A 26,630-nucleotide genomic window follows, 5' to 3' on the forward strand; every position below is an offset into this window, starting at 1 on the left:
AAGAGCAGACTTTATAATGATTGGCTCTGTCCTTTGTTTCTCAGCATGCAGAGAGGAAAGGGATTTCACTTTCTTTCTAATTCTGATGCAACGTCTTATTCATTACAAGCCTACTGCAATCCTTCAAATCAACTTTGGTTGCTTTTTGTTTCCTAATCCCTTTAGGGAAATGGGAATCTGATACAGACTGATTTTTGTTCAGCCGACGGTTCTGTGGCTGATGTGCGCTTTTAATGCGTTAAAATGGAAACGCTCCCTGAGGATGCAGGTATGTGCTGAAAGAAACTTCTCCCCATTGTTTCCCTTCGTGCATCTCTGTGTTGTTTTTCACTCTTTCATCTCCGTTGTAGCCTAAGTGGCGTGCAGCCAACTCATCCACCCGCATTCCTGTTTGTTCTGGTAATGAGTGAAGAGGTGCACGCGTCCCGCCTGCTGAGTGAAGAAAAGGACGAGGGAGCAGAGGGAGCATGCTGTTTCAACAGATAGGAGAATCCGTGCGTTCCAGTTTGCAGTAACGGTTGTAGAAAACCATCAACTGTCTGCTTGTGATGCCTGAATTTCTTTAAACAATGCAGAGAACGCTTCACATCGTCGCCTGGAAGCAGAGCGTGTATTTGTTGGGCCAATCACAGCGTCTTTTTTTATATATATACAGTGGGGCAAAAAAGTATTTAGTCAGCCACCAATAGTGCAAGTTCTCCCACTTAAAAAGTTGAGAGAGGCCGGTAATTTTCATCATAGATATACCTCAACTATGAGAGACAAAATGAGAAAAAAAATCCAGAAAATCACAGAATTTTTTTGCAAAATATGGTGGAAAATAAGTATTTGGTCAATAACAAAAGTTCATCTCAATACTTTGTTATATACCCTTAGTTGGCAATGACAGAGATCAAACGTTTTCTGTAAGGTTTTCACACACTGTTGCTGGTATTTTGGCCCATTCCTCCATGCAGATCTCCTCTAGAGCAGTGATGTTCTGGGGCTGTCGCTGGGCAACACGGACTTTCAACTCCCTCCAAAGATTTCCTATGGGGTTGAGATCTGGAGACTGGCTAGGCCACTCCAGGACCTTGAAATGCTTCTTACGAAGCCACTCCTTCGTTACCCCGGGCGTTGTGTTTGGGATCATTGTCATGCTGAAAGACCCAGCCACGTTTCATCTTCAATGCCCTTGCTGATGGAAGGAGGTTTTCACTCAAAATTTGACGATACATGGCCCCATTGATTCTTTCCTTCACACGGATCAGTCGTCCTGGTCCCTTAGCAGAAAAACAGCCCCAAAGCATGATGTTTCCACCCCCATGCTTCACTGTAGGTGTGGTGTTCTTTGGATGCAACTCAGCATTCTCTCTCCTCCAGACACGACGAGTAGAGTTTTTACCAAAAAGTTCTATTTTGGTTTCATCTGACCATATGATATTCTCCCAGTCATCGTCTGGATCATCCAAATGCTCTCTAGCAAACTTGAGACTTAAAAAAAAATTAAGAATATAATCCTATAAAGGGTTTTTATAATATGTTGGAAGCCCACCAAACTTCAGGTCAGAATTACTTTATTAATCTTTGTGGGAAATTCTTTAAGTTCTTAATTTTTCTACAAGCACAAAAAAATAGAATTAAAAATACGACGAGGAGTGTTGAGTAAGTCAACGGAGACGTAACTTTCCACAGATAGAGGGTCGAGCAAATTTGGCTTTGTTTTAACGCAAATGTTATAGTTTTATTCTGTAGTCAAACATATTTTTACCGTCATCAAGTTTCAGCAATGTTATTTATTTATGTGTTTTTATATCTCTTCTTTATGTAAAGCAGTTAGAAGAGCCTGGTTACTCGAAAATACCTGATACGTCTGGCAATAAAATTAATGTACGCAAGAGGATTAGGGCCACTGACAAAAAAAAAAAAGTACTGATTTTAAAATTTTATGTCAATTTAGTATGGGAAAAAAAGTCAGAATTCTGACTTTAATCTAAGAATTCTGACTTTTTTATTGTCAGAATTCAGTCAGAATTCTGAGAAAAAAGTCAGAATTCTGAGTTTAAAGTCAGAATTCTGAGAAAAAAGTCGGAATTCTGACTTTTTTCCCATGTTAAACTGAAATAAATTTTGAAAATCACTTACAGTAACTTTTTTTTCAGTGGCCCTAATCCTCTTCAGCTGTGTCTATTTAAGCCAGTGATTGTGTTTGATGAAGACTGAATGCTGTGGAGCCAAAAAAACCTGCTGATGCCTGATAAGTCAATTTCTCACTGAAAATCCAGCCGAGAGGTCACCTGTTAACAGGATCTAGTCATTTAATTAACCATCTTAGTTTTTGTGAATATATATGAATTCTGCTCTAATTTGTAGTTACTGATTTGTCGTCACAAACCAGATCTTCTCGACGTTCTTTTCCCTGTTTGGTGCGATCGAATTTGTGGATCTTGAGCTCGCCGGAGCGGAGCAAAAAATAGCTCGGCTCCGTATTTTGATGGTGTCGGTCGGATGGTGGTGGATGTGAAACAGTTCTCATTGGTTAACATGACAGACGGGGCGGAGCGGAGGACGTAGAATCTGGGGGTTAGAAGCTGAACCTCAATAAAAGCGACCAATTGTTGTGTTTTATCCAATCAGACAGTAACGGTAGAAGAACTGCTGCTTTAACATGAAGTTCTACCTTTTTTTTTTATAAAAAAGGTTCTGAAAAATCTCCTAACACCTTAAGGGTGTGCAAAATAATCGTCATGACAATGCATCGCGATTCTAATTTTTGTGATGTAGTGCATCGATTCTTGAAGGCAAGAATCGATTATTAAAAAAAAAAAATAAATGAACAAATAAAATGCATGAATGGTTGGCGCACATCAGCCAAACCAGGTGGAATGCAACTTCCAGGCCAGCAGATGGCGCTGCGGATGCGTTGACGCTTTGTGTCGAAGCATGTCCGGCCGCGGGATACTGAGACGAGTCATATGAAATAAAACATGGAGGACACTAGGAACAGTCGCCCCGCAGCTTCATCACATTTCAAGTCGGATGCTTGGATGCATTTAGGCTTTAAAAACAAAGAAGGTAAAAATGAAATTGATATGACGCACGTCATTTGCAAAAGGACCACTGAGGCCATGTAAACGGCACTGAATCTCAGAATTCAGTCAGAGTTCTGAGATTAAAGTCAGAATTCTGACTTTTTTCCAATACTAAATTGAAATAAAATTTTAAAACCAGTAAACTTTTTTTTTCAGTGGCCCTAATCCTCTTCCACACTAACGCACCTTTGCTTAAAAAAAGAAGCAAACAGTCACACATGTTAAAGGTTCTGTTATAGTCACCTGGAATTACTTGAAGCCGCTAATTAAACAATCATTTTCTCTTGGTCTGTGGGGGGGTGGGGGGTTTATAAAGTTAATTTGGATAAATTTTGCCCTAATAGGATCTCACATGAAAACTGAATGTCAGATTTTCTTGTAATATCTCTAAGATGAACAAATTTCTAAAACAAAATATAAATAAAGATTTCTCTGAAGGTAAAAAAAAACACTGCATTTGGGAAGAAGCTGTGTTCATCCGTCAGCTTAATGGGGTTGCTATGGCAACAACAACGGGCCTGCTTCTGTCTTGATGATGCTCTGAATTGTTCGGAGGTCACCTTGTGAGACGCCCAAGCAGCAGGTGAGCTGCAACGCTGCTGATCGAAGCGATTATTTGAAAATTGGTTCATCTGTCAGTCTCATCAGTTCACCAGGTTTCTACCCTTGAACCTCCTTAAAACTCCCCAAACTGCTCCTGCCGCCCAGCCGTCAGCAGCAGCTGCTTTCATCAAACTCCCGGCCCATTCCTTGGCTCTGCTTTCCACCCAGGAGCCGTGAGAGCGCAGCTTTTCATGGTCCTCGTTTAATCAGCGGCTGATGGAGTGGCTGGGAAGCCAGGTGGAGGCTCTCTCTCTGGGAAATTAGCGCTATTAACCGATCACGTAAAGTAGCAGAATCGTGCGACAGCAGCAGCTGTACTGCCTAATGGAGAGAAACTGCTGATAGCTTTGGGTCTGTGCAGATGTGTAGCTGTCGTTCGTTCGTGCGTGTATGCTCATGTCATGGTACAGCAGTTAAGGGTGACAAACACGCCCACGAGGGTGATTGTTCAGGTGGTGATGCATGTGCAGGAGAATTTATGTCACAGGAGGACCAGTTTGTTTGTTAATGTCAAGAAACATCGACTTAACACTGATCCCTGCTCCATTTGATCTTGTTCAGCTTGACCTTGTGTGTCTCTGTTGGTGTGTAAGTGTGCGAGGCATGCACCAATCAAGCACACTGGCTTGATTGAATGTGTTGAACTCTGCTCACCGTCTCCTTGTTTACTTGCTTTAATGATTGCTCTAACAGTGAGAGAGCTGAAAAGGATTGAGCCTACTGTAAAATGAAAATGTGCTGGGGAGCCCCCTTTGTATGAAGGTCAGGAGACGTGAAGAAAAGAGAGGGAGCGGCGGAAAGGAGAAGGTCAGAGAGCGAGAAGCGGAGCGGCGAGAGAACAAGGCAGGAAATCCCAGGATAGGTTCCGCTCAGCATCAGGAGGATTACAGCAGCATCTGCTTCCAAAGGTGACGTGGAAAGTTCATTATCTCCACACAACGACATCTCTAGTAAATAAAAATAACCTGAGGGGGGGGGGCTTGCAAAAATATTCCTATTTCTTGGCTGTTTTTAAGCACAACAACTAAAAAAATTTTTTAAATGGAGAACCAAGATAATTAATTCGGGACAGAACTAAACAATAAAGTAAAAAACATTTCTATTAAACAACAACATATTCTAAACTATTGTAGCTCTGATTCTATGTTTGGAGACGGAACCTTAAGCCTTACAGCCTTAATATTACTTTATACACTCACCGGCCACTTTATCAGGTACCCCATGCTAGTAACGGGTTGGACCCCCTTTTGCCTTCAGAACTGCCTCAATTCTTGGTGGCATAGATTCAACAAGGTGCTGGAAGCATTCCTCAGGGAGTTTGGTCCATATTGACATGATGGCATCACACAGTTGCCGCAGATTTGTCAGCTGCACATCCATGATGCGAATCTCCCGTTCCACCACATCCCAAAGATGCTCTATTGGATTGAGATCTGGTGACTGTGGAGGCCATTTGAGTACAGTGAACTCATTGTCATGTTCAAGAAACCAGTCTGAGATGATTCCAGCTTTATGACATGGCGCATTATCCTGCTGAAAGTAGCCATCAGAAGTTGGGTACATTGTGGTCATAAAGGGATGGACATGGTCAGCAACAATACTCAGGTAGGCTGTGGCGTTGCAACGATGCTCAATTGGTACCAAGGGGCCCAAAGAGTGCCAAGAAAATATTCCCCACACCATGACACCACCACCACCAGCCTGAACCGTTGATACAAGGCAGGATGGATCCATGCTTTCATGTTGTAGACGCCAAATTCTGACCCTACCATCCGAATGTCGCAGCAGAAATCGAGACTCATCAGACCAGGCAACGTTTTTCCAATCTTCTATTGTCCAATTTCCATGAGCTTGTGCAAATTGTAGCCTCAGTTTCCTGTTCTTAGCTGAAAGGAGGGGCACCCGGTGTGGTCTTCTGCTGCTGTAGCCCATCTGCCTCAAAGTTCCACGTACTGTGCGTTCAGAGATGCTCTTCTGCCCACCTTGGTTGTAACGGGTGGTTATTTGAGTCACTGTTGCCCTTCTATCAGCTCCAACCAGTCTGGCCATTCTCCTCTGACCTCTGGCATCAACAAGGCATTTCCGCCCACAGAACTGCCGCTCACGGGATGTTTTTTCTTTTTCGGACCATTCTCTGTAAACCCTAGAGATGGTTGTGCGTGAAAATCCCAGTAGATCAGCAGTTTCTGAAATACTCAGACCAGCCCTTCTGGCACCAACAATCATGCCACATTCAAAGTCACTCAAATCACCTTTCTTCCCCCTACTGATGCTCGCTTTGAACTGCAGGAGATTGTCTTGACCATGTCTACATGCCTAAATGCACTGAGTTGCCGCCATGTGATTGGCTGCTTAGAAATTAAGTGTTAACGAGCAGTTGGACAGGTGTACCTAATAAAGTGGCCGATGAGTGTAGATAGAAGTTCCAGAGGAACTTGCCTAATTAGATAAAACTACTGGGGAAAACATTCGTTATGAAATGCAACAGGCAGCTAATATTAAGGTGTAATTAACTCACACATCATCAATGATAATTATCCTAATATAATGCACCAAATTACTTAGTTTGTTTGATGATCTGGCTGCTTAGTTACCCTTAAAGTGAATTATTAATTATTATATTCTGCAAGTTGCTCCCCATATAAACTGCTACCTGAGGACGGTTTTAGTGTAATCTAAATTATGGATGAACCGCCATATTCCTTTACATTATCCAGCATATACAGCAGCTGAGGAGGCATATCTGATAAGAAAATAAATGTGCAAGCAAGAGAGCACCAGTATAACTGTCTGTGTGTTGGTCCACCACTAAAGGAAAATCAGGCTAGGTCCCCAGAGGTTGAACAGCAATGCTGACAGCAAAGTGGTATCCATGCTTATTGCTGGCTTTCTGGGCCAGAGTCGCTGTGTCTGGCTTTTGAAAAATAACAAGGAGGGAGCATTTATTTATTTATTTATCTAGTTTGTGTTTTTTTTCTCCACAGGCCATGATAGTGTAGAAGACGTTTTATTGTCTTATATCAGAATCAGAATATATCCTTAAAAATTGCCCTTTCCTTACTTAGCAACAAAACAGTGAATGTTGAATTTCAAGTATGAGTCTTAGCAATAATAAAGTCTCTAATGCTGTAGAATATAAATATCTGGCTGGCTTGCCAAATATGGAAGCAGTGGTACTGCGTTATGTAGTCCTGTTTCTGACCTTATGCTCACAGTTAGCACTTCAGGGCCACCGTAGTTATCCCATTTGACCTGCATAGTTTGGTTAGCATACCAGTAGGACAAGCATCTTACTATATATTTAGGTACACCAGCTTGGTACAATTTTAAAAACAGTTTTCTGTCATGTTGGGTTCAAGGCGTCTAACCCACATCCAGAAAACACTCTTAAGACAGGGAAAAAAGTGAAATGATTTATCGACAATGTTTACAGATTATGGAGCACAGGTTCTGGGTTCTTCTGACTGGTCACGGGAGGAACACCACTGAGGAGGACAGAGCAGTTAGAATAGATCCAGGAAATTTGCAGTTTGCTGATGACGAGGATAAATACCTGCTCTGAGAAGATTCTGATCAGCAGGGGGGGAACCTTGTGAGTCCAGAGGCTAGTCGGCAGGCAGAGTGCTGAGGGCAGGCAGGCAGATTCCAGGCAGAGATTTCTATCTCCAGAGTTTCAGGTTTCCAGGAAAGTCATTACTGGCAAACACTCTGGCAGGGAAGTGTCAGCCTCCTCCTCCTTAAGTAGGTCACCTGATGAGCAAACAGGAAACAGGTGTGTAGGAGAAGCTCATGCCCTCAGGAGGAAGATCTCAGGCGCCCTCTGGTGGAGAAAGTGGACAAGCCTCCAGATCCCAACATTTTTTTATGGTTTACACGATCAAAAGCCTTAGTAGCGTCTAAGAAACACAGAATAAATAAATTCCAGTGGATTGTTTTTTCACTTGTTGGAATTTTCCTTTGGTACCTCTGCATCTCTCTGATCTTCTGGTCTGCACATCTGACTCTTCTGCTCGACGCTCTGCCCTCACTCCTGGAACTCTCTGGGCGGTTCCCGCTGCATGCTGTGGCTAAGCCGTCCGATTGGTTCCCGCTCCTGCCAAAAGCAAGCCAGTTCCAAAATAACGAGCCACGCCGTCCAGAAGCTGTCAATAAAGCGTTTAACTTTTATTCTAATTTGTTCTGTCTATTTTCTGAGCCTTGACAGGTTCATAAAAAATGTGTCGGCCCTCTAAATTACCTCAATTCATATTGAGGTATCTATAATATCTTGCTTTAGAAATAACAAGAATTAAAAATGGAGAGAACATGTAATTAAACATTATTAGAGTAAAGAATATGACAGATCACAGCAGCTGTACTAAATGCTTTAACCTCCCTGATTGCTGCGTTTGTGGTAAAAAAAAGCTCCTATAATGTATCAGGAAGAAAATGTGTCTCCACTTTAAATATTAGCTTTAAAATAAATTAATGTTTCAACTTATCAAGTAGACAAATGTTTGAGTAGGATTGTTGCTCCAGGATATTTCTTCACTGAAAAAAACAAAAGCAAAATGCAGCATCCTTTGTAGATACTATAAATAATAATCTGTGACTTCACATCCGTAACCTTAAAAGGCTTGTTGGGAGGAAACCTTTTTTATTCCAATTATCTTCTGCCAGGTGCTGCAAATTCCAAATATTAATGACTGTTCGAACCATAAGCCAACAATCAGCAGACAATAGCTCCTCTAAGCAGCTGCCTGGCAACACATGATTATACCGCAGGAAGCCAGTTAAGTAGTCTCTGGAGTTGGTTATTTAATTAGGAAATGACTGTAAACAAGAACAGTGAAGGTCAAGTTGCTCGTTGCTGTATGCAGGAGTATTAAGAGAAACGCTCATGAGCTTTCAAACATATTCTGTTGTTGAAAAACCTTTATCAAAAGTACATTTGTTACAATAAAATTAGCCAAATGAAGGTTCCTTAATCCCTTTTCTAGGTTTGGTGACGTTCCGGTTTATTTTTCCACTGTTGGTGTCAAGAACAGAACAGAGGACCGAGTATTCAAGGCAGACAGACAGACTGATTTCTAAAAAATTTATTAAATATAAAAAACTAATGGATCTAGAGTAGCAGCAGCTATAGGGCATCTGAGGCAGGAACCTCTGCAGAAAGGAAACACAGGTTAGTGACCATGTAAATCTGCCAGAGGAAGATTATGAATGTGAGTCACTAACCTGGTTTAATGTTTTTTTTTTTCATTTCATTTATTTTGAAACATGATATGATTTAACAACATTTACATTGAATGCTTCATAAACATGCGTCATGTTTCAAAAAGGAGTAGGATGAAGCATGAGCTTATTAGGCCACACCCCTCAGTCACATGTGTACGGAAGAGGATTAGGGCCACAAAAAAAAAAAAAGTAAACTGATTTTTAATTTTTTTTTTCAGTTTAACATGGGAAAAAAGTCAGAATTCTGAGATTAAAGTCAGAATTCTGACTTTAATCTCAGAATTCTGAGAAAAAAAGTCAGAATTCTAAGATTAAAGTCAAGGCAACAAAAAAGGAAACTTTTATGAAACGAGACGACATTGTTAGTTTGATGATTTGCTTTTACTTCTGATTCATAAGCAATCAGACCTATGCCTCCGGCGCCTTAGCATCTGGTGTTACGCCTGTAACAGGTATAAGATGCATTAACCCCCAAAATGAGTCCAGATTAAAGTTTTTCATTAAAAAAGCAGAGCTGTTTCTACGGTAACCCACACAATCCAATTATCCACCACTACCTGACCTTCTGAAAAGAAATCAGAAACTGAAAAATGTAGTAATGCACGATATAATCGGCCCCCTATCGGTATCGGCCTTAAAACGGAATATTGGACATCGGCCACCCCACCGATATTTAACCCGATATTTGATCAGCTTCTGAGTTTCTAAAGTCTAAAAAAAACTAAAAAATACTACTTCTTCTTCTTCCTCAAAAACTTCTTCTTTACAGAATTAAAAACTTCTAAAGACAAGGGAAAAAATATTGTTCCATTAAAATATCCCACTATCTTCATATGCTGATATATTGCCATTTAAAAACACCATATCAATCTCTTTTACTAATGAAATATTGCTATATGTCATCGTTATGCTACGAAATCCCCCGAAAATTCACCAAATGTTGCCATATTTTTATATGTTGATATATTGACGCGGTATCGATCTATTTTACTAACAAAATCTCACAAGAATTTGCAAAATATCACGAGAGTTTGTAACAGAACGATGAAATTTCACCAGATTTTGAAAGTAAAATAGATCGATACCGCGTTTTTAAAAATTAATTTGATATCAGCATATGAAAATATATTTGAGTTTATTATTTTTCAAAGTGTCAGAAATGGATAACAAAACTGCTATTTTCAATGACTACTTATTTTTGTCCAGCTTTAACATCGGTATCGATATCGGTTATCGGCTACATGAGTTTTAAAATATCGGCATATCGGATATCGGCCAAAATCCATATATCGTGCATCCCTAGAATTAACTGTATGAATAATCCAATGTTTTCCTCTCTGTCATTCTTGGCTGTTGACAATCTTTTCTGGTCTCCATTAGGAGGCGTTGGTTCAAATCCCAAACTGGTTGAAAGTAAAAGCGGCTCCAAAGAGTTTTCAGTTGACAAGTCTTTCATTTTTTTCTGGTGCAGCACATCGACCAAACCACACCGGCCCAGAACAATGGCAGACATGTGCCTTAGAAAAAGGTGGAACTAAATTGGAAGAAACCATCATAAACGGGATAAACAGCTGTAAAATAAGAAAAAAGAAAAGAAAATGTGTCTTAAATGAACAGCTTATTAAGACATACATTTCTCAATCATACCATACCATACCATACCAACTTTATTTATAAAGCACTTTAAAACAACCACAGTTGATACAAAGTGCTGTACAATTTAAGAACACAACATAATAAAAGTAATCAATACAAAAAAACCCAAAACATTTTAATTCAACCATAAGAAATACTCAAAACTTAACATAGACAACATATATGAGACCAAACTCCCCCCACGTTAATTCTCTAATGGTACAGTCCTGTGCGCACCTGCTTGGAGAGAGAAACAGTAGACGTGAATATTTCACAATGAGCTTTGATATTTTACCTCTTTAATTCATGAGTTTCCCTTTTTGGAAGAGTCGTTATTCCGTTGCTAAACCAATGACCTGGAGCCCAGGTTTTCTGACATGGGAGAATTTTCTCTGTTCTGTCTGGAATTATCTAATTATTTCTAGATTATCCCTTCATAATATTTGAGATTTCATCATCTGGTGAGTACGGTGGCCCAGAGATGCCAACACTAATACAAAACCCGCAACACAAATACAAAAGCTGCAACACAAATATAAAACCTGCAACACAAATACAAAAGCTGCAACACAAATACAAAACCTCCAACACGAATACAAAACCTGCAACACGAATACAAATGCCACAACACAAATACAAAACCTGCAACACAAATACAAATGCTGCAACATAAATACAAAGCTGCAACACAAATACATAACCTGCAACACAAATACAAAAGCTGCAACACAAATATAAAACCTGCAACACAAATACAAAAGCTGTAACACAAATACAAAACCTCCAACATGAATACAAAACCTGCAACACGAATACAAATGCCACAACACAAATACAAAACCTGCAACACAAATACAAAACCTGTAACACAAATACAAAAACTGCAACACAAAGACAAAACCTGCAACACGAATACAAAAGCTGCAACACAAATACAAAAGCTGCAACACAAATACAAAAGCTGCAACAAAAATACAAAAGCTGCAACACAAAGACAAAACCTGCAACACGAATACAAAACCTGCAACACAAATACAAATGCCGCAACACAAATACAAAACCTGCAACACAAATACAAAACCTGTAACACAAATACAAAACCTGCAACACAAATACAAATGCCGCAACACAAATACAAAACCTGCAACACAAATACAAAAGCTGCAACACAAATACAAAAGCTGCAACAAAAATACAGAAGCTGCAACACAAAGACAAAACCTGCAACACGAATACAAAACCTGCAACACAAATACAAATGCAGCAACACAAATACAAAACCTGCAACACAAATACAAAACCTGTAACACAAATACAAAACCTGCAACACAAATACAAATGCCGCAACACAAATACAAAACCTGCAACACAAATACAACACCTGTAACACAAATACAAAAACTGCAACACAAAGACAAAACCTGCAACACGAATACAAAAGCTGCAACACAAATACAAAACCTGCAACACAAATACAAAACCTGCAACACAAATACAAAAGCTGCAACACAAATACAAAAGCTGCAACACAAAGACAAAACCTGCAACACAAATACAAAACCTGCAACACAAATACAAATGCCACAACACAAATACAAAACCTGCAACACAAATACAAAACCTGCAACACAAATACAAAAGCTGCAACACAAAGACAAAACCTGCAACACAAATACAAAACCTGCAACACAAATACAAAAGCTGCAACACAAATACAAAAGCTGCAACACAAATACAAAAGCTGCAACACAAAGACAAAACCTGCAACACAAATACAAAACCTGCAACACAAATACAAAAGCTGCAACACAAATACAAAAGCTGCAACACAAAGACAAAACCTGCAACACAAATACAAAACCTGCAACACAAATACAAATGCCGCAACACAAATACAAAACCTGCAACACAAATACAAAAGCTGCAACACAAAGACAAAACCTGCAACACAAATACAAAACCTGCAACACAAATACAAATTCTGTAACGCAAATTCAAAAGCTGAAACACAAATACAAAACCTGCAGCACAAATACAAAAGCTGAAACACAAATACAAAACCTGCAACACAAATACAAAAGCTTAAACACAAATACAAAACCTGCAACACAAATACAAAAGCTGCAACACAAATACAAAACCTCCAACAGGAATACAAAAGCTGCAACACAAATACAAAACCTGCAACACAAATACAAAATGTGCAACACGAATACAAAAGCTGCAACACAAGGACAAAATCTGCAACATGAATACAAAAGCTGCAACACAAATACAAAACCTGCAACACAAATACAAATGCCGCAACACAAATACAAAACCTGCAACACAAATACAAAACCTGTAACACAAATACAAAACCTGCAGCACAAATACAAATGCCGCAACACAAATACAAAACCTGCAACACAAATACAAAAGCTGCAACACAAATACAAAAGCTGCAACAAAAATACAAAAGCTGCAACACAAAGACAAAACCTGCAACACGAATACAAAACCTGCAACACAAATACAAATGCAGCAACACAAATACAAAACCTGCAACACAAATACAAAACCTGTAACACAAATACAAAACCTGCAACACAAATACAAATGCCGCAACACAAATACAAAACCTGCAACACAAATACAAACCTGCAACACAAATACAAAAGCTGCAACACAAAGACAAAACCTGCAACACAAATACAAAAGCTGCAACACAAATACAAAACCTGCAACACAAATACAAAAGCTGCAACACAAATACAAAAGCTGCAACACAAAGACAAAACCTGCAACACGAATACAAAACCTGCAACACAAATACAAAAGCTGAAACACAAATACAAAACCTGCAACACAAATACAAAAGCTGAAACACAAATACAAAACCTGCAACACAAATCCAAAAGCTGAAACACAAATACAAAACCTGCAACACAAATACAAAACCTGCAACACAAATACAAAAGCTGCAACACAAATACAAAAGCTGCAACACAAATACAAAAGCTGCAACACAAAGACAAAACCTGCAACACGAATACAAAACCTGCAACACAAATACAAATGCCGCAAAACAAATACAAAACCTGCAACACAGATACAAAAGCTGCAACACAAAGACAAAACCTGCAACACAAATACAAAACCTGAAACACAAATACAAAACCTGCAACACAAATTCAAAAGCTGAAACACAAATACAAAACCTGCAACACAAATACAAAAGCTGAAACACAAATACAAAACCTGCAACACAAATACAAAAGCTTAAACACAAATACAAAACCTGCAACACAAATACAAAAGCTGCAACCCAAATACAAAACGTCCAACACGAATACAAAAGCTGCAACACAAATACAAAACCTGCAACACAAATACAAAATCTACAACACGAATACAAAAGCTGCAACACAAGGACAAAATCTGCAACATGAATACAAAAGCTGCAACACAAATACAAAACCTGCAACACAAATACAAAACCTGCAACAAAAGTACAAAAGCTGCAACGCAAATACAAAAGCTGCAACACAAATACAAAACCTGCAACACAAATACAAAAGCTGCAACACAAATACAAAACCTGCAACACAAATACAAAACCTCCAACACGAATACAAAACCTGCAACACGATTACAAATGCCGCAACACAAATACAAAACCTGCAACACAAATACAAATGCCGCAACACAAATACAAAACCTGCAACACAAATACAAAACCTGTAACACAAATACAAAAACTGCAACACAAACACAAAACCTGCAACACGAATACAAAAGCTGCAACACAAATACAAAACCTGCAACACAAATACAAAACCTGCAACACAAATACAAAAGCTGCAACACAAATACAAAACCTCTAACGCGAATACAAAACCTGCAACACGAATACAAATGCCGCAACACAAATACAAAACCTGCAACACAAATACAAAAGCTGCAACACAAATACAAAACCTCCAACGCGAATACAAAAGCTGCAACACGAATACAAATGCCGCAACACAAATACAAAACCTGCAACACAAATACAAATGCTGCAACACAAATACAAAACCTGCAACACAAATACAAAACCTGTAACACAAAAACAAAACCTGCAACACGAATAAAAAACCTGCAACACAAATACAAATGCCGCAACACAAATACAAAACCTGCAACACAAATACAAAACCTGGAACACAAATACAAAAGCTGCAACACAAAGACAAAACCTGCAACACAAATACAAAACCTGCAACACAAATACAAAACCTGCAACACAAATACAAAAGCTGAAACACAAATACAAAACCTGCAACACAAATACAAAAGCTGAAACACAAATACAAAACCTGCAACACAAATACAAAAGCTGAAACACAAATACAAAACCTGCAACACAAATACAAAAGCTGCAACACAAATACAAAACCTCCAACACGAATACAAAAGCTGCAACACAAATACAAAACCTGCAACACAAATACAAAACCTGCAACACGAATACAAAAGCTGCAACACAAAGACAAAATCTGCAACATGAATACAAAAGCTGAAACACGAATACAAAAGCTGCAACACAAATACAAAACCTGCAACACAAATACAAAACTTGCAACACGAATACAAAAGCTGCAACACAAAGACAAAACCTGCAACATGAATACAAAAGCTGCAACACAAATACAAAACCTGCAACACGAATACAAAACCTGCAACACAAATATAAAAGCTGCAACACAAATACAAAAGCTGCAACACAAATACAAAAGCTGCAACACAAAGACAAAACCTGCAACATGAATACAAAAGCTGCAACACGAATACAAATGCCGCAACACAAATACAAAACCTGCAACACAAATACAAATGCTGCAACACAAATACAAAACCTGCAACACAAATACAAAACCTGTAACACAAATACAAAAACTGCAACACAAAGACAAAACCTGCAACACAAAGACAAAACCTGCAACACGAATACAAAACCTGCAACACAAATACAAATGCCGCAACACAAATACAAAACCTGCAACACAAATACAAAACCTGCAACACAAATACAAAAGCTGCAACACAAAGACAAAACCTGCAACACAAATACAAAACCTGCAACACAAATACAAAACCTGCAACACAAATACAAAAGCTGAAACACAAATACAAAACCTGCAACACAAATACAAAAGCTGAAACACAAATACAAAACCTGCAACACAAATACAAAAGCTGAAACACAAATACAAAACCTGCAACACAAATAAAAAAGCTGCAACACAAATACAAAACCTCCAACACGAATACAAAAGCTGCAACACAAATACAAAACCTGCAACACAAATACAAAACCTGCAACACGAATACAAAAGCTGCAACACAAAGACAAAACCTGCAACACGAATACAAAACCTGCAACACAAATACAAATGCCGCAACACAAATACAAAACCTGCAACACAAATACAAAACCTGGAACACAAATACAAAAGCTGCAACACAAAGACAAAACCTGCAACACAAATACAAAACCTGCAACACAAATACAAAACCTGCAACACAAATACAAAAGCTGAAACACAAATACAAAACCTGCAACACAAATACAAAAGCAGAAACACAAATACAAAACCTGCAACACAAATACAAAAGCTGAAACACAAATACAAAACCTGCAACACAAATACAAAAGCTGCAACACAAATACAAAACCTCCAACACGAATACAAAAGCTGCAACACAAATACAAAACCTGCAACACAAATACAAAACCTGCAACACGAATACAAAAGCTGCAACACAAATACAAAACCTGCAACACAAATACAAAACTTGCAACACGAATACAAAAGCTGCAACACAAAGACAAAACCTGCAACATGAATACAAAAGCTGCAACACAAATACAAAACCTGCAACACGAATACAAAACCTGCAACACAAATATAAAAGCTGCAACACAAATACAAAAGCTGCAACACAAATACAAAAGCTGCAACACAAAGACAAAACCTGCAACATGAATACAAAAGCTGCAACACGAATACAAATGCCGCAACACAAATACAAAACCTGCAACACAAATACAAATGCTGCAACACAAATACAAAACCTGCAACACAAATACAAAACCTGTAACACAAATACAAAAACTGCAACACAAAGACAAAACCTGCAACACAAAGACAAAACCTGCAACACGAATACAAAACCTGCAACACAAATACAAATGCCGCAACACAAATACAAAACCTGCAACACAAATACAAAACCTGCAACACAAATACAAAAGCTGCAACACAAAGACAAAACCTGCAACACAAATACAAAACCTGCAACACAAATACAAAACCTGCAACACAAATACAAAAGCTGAAACACAAATACAAAACCTGCAACACAAATACAAAAGCTGAAACACAAATACAAAACCTGCAACACAAATACAAAAGCTGAAACACAAATACAAAACCTGCAACACAAATACAAAAGCTGCAACACAAATACAAAACCTCCAACACGAATACAAAAGCTGCAACACAAATACAAAACCTGCAACACAAATACAAAACCTGCAACACGAATACAAAAGCTGCAACACAAAGACAAAACCTGCAACACAAATACAAAACCTGCAACACAAATACAAAAGCTGCAACACAAAGACAAAACCTGCAACACAAATACAAAACCTGCAACACAAATACAAAACCTGCAACACAAATACAAAAGCTGAAACACAAATACAAAACCTGCAACACAAATACAAAAGCTGAAACACAAATACAAAACCTGCAACACAAATACAAAAGCTGAAACACAAATACAAAACCTGCAACACAAATACAAAAGCTGCAACACAAATACAAAACCTCCAACACGAATACAAAAGCTGCAACACAAATACAAAACCTGCAACACGAATACAAAAGCTGCAACACAAAGACAAAACCTGCAACACAAATACAAAACTTGCAACACGAATACAAAAGCTGCAACACAAATACAAAACCTGCAACACAAATACAAAACTTGCAACACGAATACAAAAGCTGCAACACAAAGACAAAACCTGCAACATGAATACAAAAGCTGCAACACAAATACAAAACTTGCAACACGAATACAAAAGCTGCAACACAAATACAAAACCTGCAACACAAATACAAAACCCGCAACACAAATACAAAAGCTGAAACACAAATACAAAACCTGCAACACAAATACAAAACCTAAGACACAAATACAAAAGCTGCAACACAAATACAAAACCTGCAACACAAATACAAAACCTGCAACACAAATACAAAATCTGCAACACAAATACAAAACCTGCAACACAAATACAAAACCCGCAACACAAATACAAAAGCTGAAACACAAATACAAAACTTGCAACACGAATACAAAAGCTGCAACACAAAGACAAAACCTGCAACATGAATACAAAAGCTGCAACACAAATACAAAAGCTGCAACACAAATACAAAACCTGCAACACAAATACAAATGCCGCAACACAAATAAAAAACCTGCAACACGAATACAAAAGCTGCAACACAAAGACAAAACCTGCAACATGAATACAAAAGCTGCAACACGAATACAAAAGCTGCAACACAAATACAAAACCTGCAACACAAATACAAAACTTGCAACACGAATACAAAAGCTGCAACACAAAGACAAAACCTGCAACATGAATACAAAAGCTGCAACACAAATACAAAACCTGCAACACAAATACAAAACCCGCAACACAAATACAAAAGCTGAAACACAAATACAAAACCTGCAACACAAATACAAAACCTGCAACACAAATACAAAACCTGCAACACAAATACAAAATCTGCAACACAAATACAAAACCTGCAACACAAATACAAAACCCGCAACACAAATACAAAAGCTGAAACACAAATACAAAACTTGCAACACGAATACAAAAGCTGCAACACAAAGACAAAACCTGCAACATGAATACAAAAGCTGCAACACAAATACAAAAGCTGCAACACAAATACAAAACCTGCAACACAAATACAAATGCCGCAACACAAATAAAAAACCTGCAACACGAATACAAAAGCTGCAACACAAAGACAAAACCTGCAACATGAATACAAAAGCTGCAACACGAATACAAAAGCTGCAACACAAATACAAAACCTGCAACACAAATACAAAACTTGCAACACGAATACAAAAGCTGCAACACAAAGACAAAACCTGCAACATGAATACAAAAGCTGCAACACAAATACAAAACTTGCAACACGAATACAAAAGCTGCAACACAAATACAAAACCCGCAACACAAATACAAAAGCTGAAACACAAATACAAAACCTGCAACACAAATACAAAACCTACAACACAAATACAAAAGCTGCAACACAAATACAAAACCTGCAACACAAATACAAAACCTGCAACACAAATACAAAATCTGCAACACAAATACAAAACCTGCAACACAAATACAAAACCCGCAACACAAATACAAAAGCTGAAACACAAATACAAAACTTGCAACACGAATACAAAAGCTGCAACACAAAGACAAAACCTCCAACATGAATACAAAAGCTGCAACACAAATACAAAAGCTGCAACACAAATACAAAACCTGCAACACAAATACAAATGCCGCAACACAAATAAAAAACCTGCAACACAAATACAAAACCTGCAACACAAATACAAATGCTGCAACACAAATACAAAACCTGCAACACAAATACAAAACCTGCAACACAAATATAAAAGCCACAACAGAAATATGAAAACCACAACAGAATGGCCTCAAAGAAGATATAAAAAGAAGATATAAAACTACAACAAAAGTGTTGATACCTGTGGGCCACCGTAGGTGAGTGGTGGCCTGGTGGATAGAGCAATGCTCATGTGCTCTGAGAAGGATGCAAGTACCCGGTTAGATCCCCACTGCCTCCACTCATGGTCCCTGAGCAAGACCCTTAACCTCACACTGCTCTCCAGGCGCTGTACAATGGCAGTCATCTGCTTCCCAAGGGGAGGGGTTAAATGCACAGAAAGAATTTCTCCTTTGTGACATTAATAATGTTCAATTATAAAATTATCTGCAGTAGAAACTGACACACCCTTTCCCAGCTGAAGCCCAGGGCAGCACAGAGCCTCCTCCATGTTTCGCAGTAGGCACAGCCTTTTTATTTAAATTCTTTTGTCTGTGAAAATAGACCTTTGCACAAATGTCCATTTTGTTTTCCCGGAAATGTTGTTGTTTGTCAAAAGGTAGTTTAAAAATTCCAGTTTGGCTTTTTTAGGATTTGTTTACAACAATGGTGTTATGTTCATTTTGGCTTCATTTACGTCCTTTTACTCACATGATTTAATATTGGATATATATATATTTTTTTATTTATTTAAATGTTTATATATATATATATATATATATATATATATATATATATATATATATATATATATATATATATATATATATATATATATATATATATATATATATATATATAATAGATTTTTATGGCTTTGTGTGTGTGTTATGATAGATTTGTTTATCAATTCCAGCTTTTATAAAATGAATGTTTCCGAAATGAACCAATGACTATGTGACTGACTCAGAAGAATAAACACTGCAGCTTTTAATCATTTTAGGAAGAAGAAGAATCTCTCACAAAAGGCAATCTTAAAAAAGTGTCAGTGGGCTCCTCTTTACCAAATATAGGTTATCCAAACACTCCAGCTCTCTCCCTCTCTCCCCGGGTTGTACCATTGCAGGCAGGGATTCAACGTCTACATGTGCGATGGGAGCTGGAGATGAATACTTCATCTCTGACCCATTTAATGGCGCTATCTGAGGCTCGGTGATCGCTCCTGGTGCAGCGGCTCCTCTGTGCGCATTGTCCCCATCTCCTCTAGCCCGGATTCTGCGCTCCTCTCCTCTCCTCTCTGCTCCTCTCCTTTACTCTTCCTCTCTCCATCTCTCCGTCCGAAGGCAGAGAGGAGGGAGGAATAGAGCGAGCTTCTGCTGTGGAAAAAGGGACGGAAACGGAAAAAGTAAGTAGCTCCAGAGGGATAGTAAATGGAAATGTTGTCGCTGTGTCTGATAAGGCTCAGTTGTTCTCTGTGTTTAGATCAGCTATACTCAGTAAACTTAGTGCCTTAGACTGACGTCATGGGAAACTATGGTCTGCAAACATTCAAACTATTTGGAAAGATCACAGATATGGGTTTGTTTAAGCTTAAGAAAGGATGCACTGAACTATCAAACCATTTTGGAAACATGTTAATTATCCTAAAGTTTTCATGCTCCAAGGTTCACTAATAAGAAAATACATTCATTGCTTTGTCATTTACTTCTTTTATTAACAAAAATCCTTAACTTCCAAACCGCTCCATTGAAAAGTCATGTCACTAGTAAATAGACCGTTTTATTCTATCACACTGCTCATTCAGGCAGAAATCAAAGTTATGGTCATAAAAATGTTGAACAACTGCAAGTCAAAAATGCAGTTATATGTCAAAACTATTGAGACGGCTTAAGAAATCCTTAATTGGAACCCGAAATGATCGAGGTGTCTTTGGAGGAGCTGCAGAGAGCCACCCATTAGCTGACAGGACAGAGATTATTTAAACAGATCTGCACAAATAACACAAGATGCTGCTGGTTGAAATTCTTCATATTTTTGGGTTAATTATGGAAAATTGTTACTAAAGTAGAAGCCATTCAGAATTTCCTCACTTTCCTTGATGGGTCCTTGGTTGGTCCTTGGCTGGTTCTTTGTTGGTCCTTCGCTGGTTCTTGGTTGGTCCTTGGCTGGTTCTTGGTTGGTCCTTGGTTGGTCCTTGGCTGGTTCTTGGTTGGTCCTTGGTTGGTCCTTGGCTGGTTCTTGGTTGGTCCTTGGTTGGTCCTTGGCTGGTTCTTGGTTGGTCCTTGGCTGGTCCTTGGCTGGTCCTTGGCTGGTTCTTTGTTGGTCCTTCGCTGGTTCTTGGTTGGTCCTTGGCTGGTCCTTGGTTGGTCCTTGGCTGGTTCTTGGTTGGTCCTTGGCTGGTCCTTGGTTGGTCCTTGGCTGGTTCTTTGTTGGTCCTTCGCTGGTTCTTGGTTGGTCCATGGTTGGTCCTTGGCTGGTTCTTATTGGTCCTTCGCTGGTTCTTGGTTGGTCCTTGGCTGGTCTTTGGCTGGTTCTTTGTTGGTCCTTGGCTGGTCCTTGGTTGGTCCTTGGCTGGTCTTTGGCTGGTCCTTGGCTGCTTCTTCGCTAGACCTTGGTTGGTCCTTGGCTGCTTCTTCGCTAGTCCTTGGTTGGTCCTTGGCTGCTTCTTCGCTAGTCCTTGGTTGGTCCTTGGCTGGTCCTTGGTTGTTCCTTGTCTGGTCCTTGGCTGGTCCTTGGTTGGTCCTTGGCTGGTCCTTGGTTGGTCCTTGGTTGGTCCTTGGCTGGTCTTTGGCTGGTCCTTGGCTGGTCCTTCGCTAGTCCTTGGCTGGTCCTTGGCTGGTCCTTGGTTGGTCCTTGGTTGGTCCTTGGCTGGTCTTTGGCTGGTTCTTGGCTGGTCCTTCGCTAGTCCTTGGCTGGTCCTTGGCTGGTCCCCTAAAATTCCTTTTTAAGCATCATAACTTTGTACTAAAATATTCTTTCTGTGTAAAGAGAAGCGCCATCTCCTGGTCAGACTCTGTAATTTGGTGAAAGGGTGGAGTCAGAGTAAACAAAATGCACACCCAGGAAAAGGCCAGTGGCTGGAAGTTGGAGGGGATTTGGCTGGGAGTCGCAGGGAAGTGGGCGGCCATTCGGCTGGCGCTTGTCTGGGAAGGGCCATTTTGACTGGCTGCTAGTATTTCTTATCATTCTCCCCACAGTGAAACATGGTAGTGGCAGCATCATGATGTAGGAATGTGTTGTCTCAGAAACTGGTAAAAGTTTATTTTAGTGATGAAGTTAAAACAGGGTGAATGCTGGAAGAAAATCTTCCTGGAGGATGTTGGAAGAATGGGCCAAAATCCCACCTGATCAATGCATGTGACTCATTTCTCCATACCGGAGGCGTGCAGGAGTGCAGGGGCCGCTCCTAAAGACCTTCTCTGACTCTTCTGTGGCGTCAGCCATCTTCTATGGAGCTGTCTGTTGGAGCAGCAGCTCATCTGTAGCTGAGAGGAAGCGGCTGGATCAGCTGATCAGGAAGGCCAGCTCTGATTGGATGCCCTCTGGACTCAGAGCAGGAGGTGGAAAACAGACGGATTCTTACTAAATGAACCTCTCTGCTGGTTCAGCTGGTGCTGAACTGGACAGCTCCTTCAGTGACAGCCCGCTGCACCTTAAATGCACCAGGGAGCGTTATCACAGATCTTTCCATGTCATTCTGCACATCTCTGATGTCTAAAATTTCCACAGCTGGATATTGGTTATTTATTCTCCAGTTGCACAGTTTTAGATTGTTAAAACACTTTACAGTTTTTTATTTTATTTTATTGTTAACCTTTAAATTTTCACTATTATGTTATTCTTATGTATTTTTCAAAAGTACATATTTGTTTGACCATTTTTTCTATAATCTTTTTGCTTCTGTAACACCAGAATTACCCCATTGTGGGACAATAGAGGAATTTTCTATTCTACTCTATTCTATTCTATTTTATTCTATTCTATTCTAAATTCAACTAAGCGTCTAAATAAACTGAAAATAACCAAGGCAAATATTACACAATGTGACAATATTTTAAGATTGTCTGAGGTATTTTTTTTAGCTCCGGTTTAAAAAAGGTTTACTTTGTATTTTTTTTTTTATCATAGTTTCCATAAAGTTGGAAAATCCTGGGTTTATCTGATGTAAAGCTTTAGTTCCATAAGTTCAAAGCTGATTGAATGGTCTGTGCTGTCTGTCATAGCTGACTAGCTCCTTAGGCTTCTGCCCATCGCATGAAATGATGATTGATGATGATGGATCTATTGTTGCATTCATCCTGACAGTGATGACTAAGAATAAAACCACCTTCAAGCCTGATAACAAAGGTCACTTACTCTCTATTCACGCCACATGCCTGCCTCTAATGGGCCGAGGTTCTAGAAGAGCTTCAACGTGACAGAAGAAGAATGACATTTCTGTTGCATTCCTTCATCAATGACCATCCTCTTCCCCAACAAGTAGTTTGACTTATTTCCACAGAACTGTGAGCTTTATTTTCATTATAAAAGTCCTTGGCTGGTCCTTGGTTGGTCCTTGGTTGGTCCTTGGCTGGTCCTTGGCTGGTCCTTGGTTGGTCCTTGGTTGGACCTTGGTTGGACCTTGGCTGGTCCTTGGCTGGTCCTTGGTTGAACCTTGGTTGGTCCTTGGCTGGTCCTTGGTTGGACCTTGGTTGGACCTTGGTTGGTCCTTGGCTGGTCCTTGGTTGGACCTTGGTTGGACCTTGGATGGTCCTTAGTTGGACCTTGGTTGGACCTTGGCTGGTCCTTGGTTGGACCTTGGTTGGACCTTGGATGGTCCTTAGTTGGACCTTGGTTGGACCTTGGATGGTCCTTAGTTGGACCTTGGTTGGACCTTGGCTGGTCCTTGGCTGGTCTTCTTCAGTTCTTTTTTAAACATAATTCTTTGTACTAGAATATTCTTTCTGTGATGATTTGTGGACATTAAGATCTAGAGAGAAGCGCCATCTCCTCGTCAGACCCGGTAAGCAGTGAAAGGTTGGAGTCAGAGTGAAAAAATATGCACGCCCAGGAGAGGGCCTGTGGCTGGAAGTTGGAGGAGATTTTGATGCCATTTGTTTGTCTTTTGACCGGCTTAGGGCCATTTTGAATGGCTGCTACTGTAAATGTACCTTTATTTGTTTGCCAAGGTGCCAAACAACAACAACAACAACAAAAAAAAAAACAGGCTGAAGAGGAAAGCAGCAGCGCAAAGACTGGAGGAGCAGAAAGGGACAGAATGAGGCTGTGGAGTAAAAATGTTATTTTATGTGAGGCAAGATTTGAGCTTTTATATTTTTCATGTCATTTCTATTTCAAAGCAGTTTTATTTTATCCTGTATCTATGTATCCTGTATAGAGTTTATTTAACCTGGTTTTAGGTCCAATTGTTTTATTTCTTTTACACATTTTTTTTTATATATTTATTGGCTTTTATTCTGCTTTTATTTTTCTTCTATTTTGATTTTTAATTCTTGTAAAGAACTTTGAATTTTCCATGGACTTTAAACAGTAATTCCTTGACTTTCCTTTGACCGTGGCCTGATGCTCTTTTGTTGTCTTCTGATGCATGAACCATCTAAATGTAAATAAAATCAAATCTACATCTTATTCAAAGGAAGCCTCCCTGCTGTATTTGTCCTTTTTGTAAAATTTTGTATGTTTTGTCTCCTTTAAACAGCAGGGCTACCATCCCTGTTGACATCTGAAGGCAAACTGATCTCAGAAAAATAAAAATATAAGGATTAAAGAGAATATAGACTTTTAGTTTGGATGCCGAGGTTGTATATATCTATATATGCAAACGTTTAATAGAAAAGGTAACAGAATTGTCTCATTTCTTTCCTTTATAAGAAAAAGCAATGAAATATCCACACTAAAGCTTTTCTGTTATAGCATATTGATTATTTTTAATTATATTACATTTATTTTCTTTCAAACTAAAGCAAAAATATAGAAGAAACAATGACTAAATTCAGTTTGGAAGGTCAAATAATTTTCTTTGGCAATTGGATTAGGGCCAGGCTACAGATTTAATTTTCTTCTATTTGCAGAATAAAGTCCTAAAATTTTGAGAAACAAGTTTTATTTTATGAAAACGCTTCCAAGAAGCCCTAAAGTGAGGAATGTGGAGCATCATGTGAAGTTCTACTTTAGCATCGGTTTAACTAATCAGGAAATCTTTCAGCAGCAGCATCAAACTGGGCAGGATGTCAAAGTGGACTCTGGTTGCTGATTGGTGGAGCTGGTCTGACATCATCTGCTGGGCGGAGCTTAAAGCTTTGGCTCTCCTCATCCTCTGCAGGAAGTACATGGACTTCTGTGCCCTGACTGGCTTATTCTCCTGTCTAACTTTCCCAGTTTCTCATTACTCTTCATCTGATCCACCTGTTTCTACCCCTATTCAAGCTACCTGCTACCAGCCATCAGGGCCAGATTATTTCTCTCCAGCCAGTGGTGGAAGGGTTCTTAGCATATGTGAGTGTTTCTGATTACCTGATCCTGACCTGTTCTTCCTCCCAACCTGCCTCACTGAGCCTGCCTGTTCCTGTTCTGACCTGTTTGCCTGACCTGGCTTCAGACTCCTGCTTGTTCGCCGGGGTTACTGGGAAAATCTGGGCGGCGCCCGCTGGATCTTGTTGGCAGCTCACCTGCTGGATCCTACCTCGTTCTCTAGTGATGGACTAAACTTTTAAACCTGGTTATTGACTCCCGTTCATAATCTTCCTCTGTCAGGTTAACCTGGTCACTAATCTGTGTTTCCTTTCTGCAAAGTTTCCTGCCTCAGTTTGCTGCCACTCCGATCCGCCAGTTTTTAATAAACGCTTTTTGAGAAATCCCGCAGTCTGTCTTGCCTGAATATTGGGTCCTCTGTTTTTAACCGTGAAAATTCAGCATTTTCTGTTGGGAAGGAAGCATAATGTTAGCCATCCTACTGTCATTTATCTTGGTCCTAAAACAGAAATGAGGTTTGAATGTATGTTATAAAGAACTGAAGTATCTATTACTGTTTGTAAGATGTTAACAAACTTGTTTTTGAATATATAAGACACAGCTTAATGTAATTCCTAATGGCAGTTTTATGATTTTACAGGTATAGAAGAAGCAAATGATCACGGCCTCCGTGTGCAGGACTGAACCCTAAAGGTAAACAGCTTAGCTTTCTCTCTTTTCCAACAACTTTGCTTCCTCTCCTCCTCCATTGATTCAACCTGTATTGATCAACTTTGTGCACGCACTCATGAACACTGAACCAATTACTATGCATAGGGAGCTGCAGTTTGGGATGATACATCATTAACAGCCTCATTGGAACATTATCCTGCTTATTTGCTCCAGGGATGGAGCTTCCTGTCAAACTTTGAGAGAAGTTTAAAGGCAATGCTGTGTCTGTCTGTTTTTCATAACTTTGAACAATGTTTTTATTTGTTTATTTGACAGC

At 39.2% G+C, this 26,630-nt stretch overlaps 1 long non-coding RNA gene across 1 annotated transcript; it reads left to right on the forward strand.

Annotated features, from left to right (window-relative positions):
- Positions 1–26,336, forward strand: LOC119779736. The gene is made up of 4 exons (XR_005280274.1): positions 1–268; positions 351–494; positions 20,298–20,576; positions 26,283–26,336. It is a non-coding gene; the product is annotated as an uncharacterized LOC119779736 (long non-coding RNA).
- The last annotated feature ends 294 nt before the right edge of the window (positions 26,337–26,630 follow it).

The sequence above is a fragment of the Cyprinodon tularosa genome, unplaced genomic scaffold, assembly GCF_016077235.1.
Source record: "Cyprinodon tularosa strain WSP-4 unplaced genomic scaffold, ASM1607723v1 ctg1500, whole genome shotgun sequence".
Classification (NCBI taxonomy): Eukaryota; Metazoa; Chordata; class Actinopteri; order Cyprinodontiformes; family Cyprinodontidae; genus Cyprinodon; species Cyprinodon tularosa.